Source organism: Antedon mediterranea, chromosome 1 (genome assembly GCF_964355755.1).
Source record: "Antedon mediterranea chromosome 1, ecAntMedi1.1, whole genome shotgun sequence".
Taxonomy (NCBI): Eukaryota; Metazoa; Echinodermata; class Crinoidea; order Comatulida; family Antedonidae; genus Antedon; species Antedon mediterranea.
This window is the reverse complement of record NC_092670.1, coordinates 2,628,219-2,633,159: the sequence shown is the minus strand read 5'-3', so window position 1 is coordinate 2,633,159 and position 4,941 is coordinate 2,628,219. Positions and strand designations below refer to the sequence as shown.

Sequence of the window (4,941 nt, the reverse complement as noted above, 5' to 3'; positions counted from 1 at the left end):
TGAAAAAGTGGTTGAAAATGAAAGTTTGCCTCAACGTAAATGTCAACGTTGAATCAACATAGAAATTATCAACGTTGAAACAACGTTAAAATAAGTAACGTTGAAATGACGTTGAAAAAATGGTTGAAAATGAAAGTTTGCCTCAACGTAAATGTCAACGTTGAATCAACAGAAATTATCAACGTTGAAACAACGTTAAAATAAGTAACGTTGAAATAACGTTGAAAAAATGGTTGAAAATGAAAGTTTGCCTCAACTTAAATGTCAACGTTGAATCAACATAGAAATTATCAACGTTGAAACAACGTTAAAATAGGTAACGTTGAAATAACGTTGAAAAAATGGTTGAAAATGAAAGTTTGCCTCAACGTAAATGTCAACGTTGAATCAACATAGAAATTATCAACGTTGAAACAACGTTAAAATAGGTAACGTTGAAAAAATGGTTGAAAATGAAAGTTTGCCTCAACGTAAATGTCAACGTTGAATCAACATAGAAATTATCAACGTTGAAACAACGTTAAAATAAGTAACGTTGAAATAACGTTGAAAAAATGGTTGAAAATGAAAGTTTGCCTCAACAAAAATGTCAACGTTGATTCAACATAGATTATCAACGTTGAAATTATCAATGTTGATTCAATGTTGAAATTATTAACGTTGAAACAACGTAATAATTAAGTTGAAATGAAAATTTGCATCAACGTAAATTTAAACATAGATTTAACGTTGAAATTTGATTTGTTGAATTACTATATCCAATTTGAATCAACGGTTTTAAAGTAGTTAGTAGTAAAGTTACTGTTACGTCGTAGAATCCATCAATAGAGACATTTTATAAATACTGTATATCTTACTAATCTTTAATTTCTATAAAAACATAAAATAACATTTAATCAGGTGTTATCAAATCATCAGGCAAAATCCAAGCAACAATCAAATAATGTACATCCTCACTTAAAATTTCTCAGGTACCAATGTTAAGTATAAAAAATATACTAATAACCAGTTTGTAATATGTTTGCCAACTAACATGATTGAATAACTATAAATATTGGCTGATTACAGTAAAACACAATAAATACAACACACGTCACAGGTGCCTTGTGCTAATGTTGCAGAAGTCCAAATGATGGCAATAACACAATACTGTAATTGCATTGTTCCGATTAGTCAATAAACAGTTGCCTCGATTCCTGTGTTGACATTGTCCTATGCTTTCCAAAAGTGTGGCAATATTATTTTTCCAAACCTGAAACAAATTCAATCAAGTTACTGTAGTTTTAAACAAAAATAATACAGTAAAAAATTAATTGTTGAAACATTTATTGTCCCCAAAAAACATGAACAATGAAGATTAATACAATCATACTTTGAATACCTTGCCATTTTGCAATTTTAACAATTTAGATATTCACTTGCCGTAGAAAATAAACAAAAATACAAAATAAACAGTACATTTAACCAAAAACCAATTGTTTGTTTAAATTGTCCCCCTTTTAAGGTACAAATGCATTTTTTAAAATCTAATTTTTGGTCAAAGTGAACAACTCTATAGTGACGGCATATTCAACAAAACATTTAAAAAAAAATTGTTCAGTTCAATTATATCTTTAACACATTGTTCAAAAATCATACTGTACATAAACAAAAATTCAATTCAGAACATCATTTCACACTTACACGTAAAATATGCAATCAATTCAATTTATGTAAATAATATTGCAACACTGTATTAATATTTACGCCGTGGTTAGGATTCCGGCACCGAAACTCAACTGCCCAGCGTTAGGGAATCCGACACGCTATTGCGCATGCCCAGAGCAAGGTAATCGGCGACTCTATTTTTGTCTACAACAGACCAAAGCGTGGTTCCCACTAGCGACGCAACACAAGGACGTAACGCAACGCAAGTAAATTGACCAATCACAAGCGATGGCTTATTCGCTTGGGATTGCTAACTGTCTATAACTTCGCTTGTCATTGGTTAAAACGCTTGCGTTGCGTTTACGTCCTTGCGTTACGTTCTAGTGGGAACCAAGCTTTACAGCGATGGATCATTTTAATAGCTGCGCCACGGCGAACTAGCCGGCCTACATGCCTACTAATACTAGTAGGCCTACCAGCTAGATGTGACCATTGGGCCTATTTATTTCGTAATTAAATTTGCTGCTTCATTGATATATAAACTTTATATATTTATGAATTATAATTGCATGACTAGTTTTAATTTTTATGATTTTTCAAGTACAAAATAAAAGATTTCATATAACGCATTTATACTGTACATAACATAACTCAACTGCCCAGCGTTAGGGAATCCGACACGCTATTGCGCATGCCCAGAGCGAGGTAATCGGCGACTCTCTCCTCTATAATAACAGCGATGGATCATTTCATAGCTGCGCCACACGGCGAACTAGCCTACATGAGTACTAATACGGGATCCACTAATCTAGGCTAGGGCTACCAGTTAGACGTGATCAGTGGGCCTATTTATTTTGTAATTAAAAAGTGGTTGCTTCATTCATATATAAACTTCATATCATTATGAATTATATACAGTAATTACATGACTAGTTTTATGATTTTTCATAACGCATTATACTGTACATAACATGCAATCATAAGTTGATTTGTTGACGGCAGCCACCGCGTGGATGTGAAAAAACTGTTCGGAAATTCGGGGTCGCAACGCTAAAAACAGCATTACGATTCTTAAGATAGATACTGATTCTTATTAATATCATTATAATTATTTTAACGCGTGGCGTAGTCGGTATTCTAATTATTAATTCATGCATGGCATAGGCCAAGTTTCATCCATCTCTCGCTCGAGCAACGACTATTGAAGCTACAGTAAATCCCTATAACACTCCGACTCTTGGTGTGGTGTGTGGCACTACTGTATTGCTATAATTCATTTCCCAGAGCTCTGGGCATGCGCAATAGCGTGTCGGATTCCCTAACGGTGAGCAGTTGAGTTCCGGTGCCGGAAACCTAACCACGGCGTAATATTTATTCAATTCAATATTAAAGTTAAGAACTATAAATACCAACCTTTTGTATATAAAAATATTGATCATCCATTAGATTTTTCTCGTTTGATTCACATAGAAAAGATTATAGGCCTACATGTACTTCATTATTTTGTACTCTAGCTAGGCATAGGCCTAAGGGCCTTATTAGCTAGGCCTACAATCTGAAATAAAGAAAGCGAGTAAGTTTAACAAATAGCCGTCCTGACTCCTAGGCTAGCAGCATGTGTTTGTATACTATTAACACTAATAATAGCATTAGCAGCTACTGTAGCTACAGCCTAGCAGCAGAAAGCTCGCTAGGCCAACTAATTATATATTATATTTATGTATACTTTTGGATAAATAAAGAAAGTATTGAACTAAATAAAAGGCCTAATACATACCATTTTATAACCATAATAAGTACAGTACTGTAGTTATCCTTGGCAAGGCAAATGTTTGCCCTTGACATGCATAATACTAAATGCTTCCACTAGGCCTAGTGAGTGAATTCAGTTCATCAGTTTGGCAGCCTGCCTAGCCTACTAGCCTAGCCTCTAGCCCTAGCCTACCAGGCTAATAGCCTAGAGGCTAGGCCTAGCTATGCATGTGTGGCCTACTAGACTAGAGGCTAGCTATTGATAAGGCTAAAATAGTCAAGCTCAAAGCTTATAAATTAGTAGATTACAAATAAAAAAGATTGTTTTCCTACCTCAAAACATACTTATTTGACAATTTCAATGATGAGCCTTTTTTTTCTACACACCACTACTACTGTAGGCCTAGCCTACGTCGAAGTAACTGAAATTACTGACACCAGTTTCAAAATTTTATCAAAACGAAACTAACCAATGACAAGCTCGAATCTTATGAAATTTGATCTTGCATGAAAGGATCATTCAATTTTCAACACAACTTCTAGAACATTTTTTGTATTATACAGAGACAATAATATTTGCCAATCTAAAATTCCTAAATAACCAATAATCATTTGTTTTACAATAAAGGATGATAAAATAAACCGCCAACTGAAATCTAATGTTAATTTAACGTTGAAACATCAATGGCAACGCACTTAAACACATATTATTTAATATTAAACGTTAAAAACATGTCATTTTAACCAAAGTATTAAATAGAATTTATCTTTAATTTAACGTTTAATTAACATTGAAAAACAAAAATAATAATTGTTTGAAAAAACAACATAATTTCAAGAGTTTTTCAACGTTGAAAACATGTCATTTGAAAATGACAACTGGATTTCAACGTTAAAATAACGTTGGAATAACATTGAAAAACAAAAATAATAATTCTGTTTGAAAAAAAATACTAGTTAGAAATACAATGTTATTTCAACGTTTTGGATCAACATTGATAAATTAACGTAAATTACTAGTTAGAAAGACAATGTTATTTCAACGTTGGATCAACATTGATAAATTAACGTAAATTTCTAGTTAAAAATACAATGTTATTTCAACGTTGGATCAACATTGACAAATTAACGTAAATTACTAGTTAGAAAGACAATGTTATTTCAACGTTAAATCAACATTGATAAATTAACGTAAATTACTAGTTAGAAGGACAATGTTATTTTAACGTTGGATCAACATTGATAAATTAACGTAAATTTCTAGTTAAAAATACAATGTTATTTCAACGTTGGATCAACATTTATAAATTCACGTAAATTTCTAGTTAAAAAGACAATGTTATTTCAACGTTGGATTAACATTAATAAATTAACGTAAATTTCTAGTTAAAAATACAATGTTATTTCAACGTTGGATCAACATTGATAAATTAACGTAAATTTCTAGTTAAAAATACATTGTTATTTCAACGTTGGATCAACATTGATAAATTAACGTAAATTACTAGTTAAAAATACAAGGTTATTTCAACGTTGGATCAA

The 4,941-nt window shown here is 32.0% G+C and overlaps 1 long non-coding RNA gene across 1 annotated transcript; it reads right to left on the bottom strand.

Annotated features, from left to right (window-relative positions):
* Positions 1-805: 805 nt before the first annotated feature.
* On the bottom strand, positions 806-3,855 carry LOC140053249 (uncharacterized). The gene is made up of 3 exons (XR_011846113.1): positions 3,733-3,855; positions 3,061-3,202; positions 806-1,252 (listed from the first exon to the last, which is right to left on the bottom strand). It is a non-coding gene; the product is annotated as an uncharacterized lncRNA (long non-coding RNA).
* Positions 3,856-4,941: the final 1,086 nt, after the last annotated feature.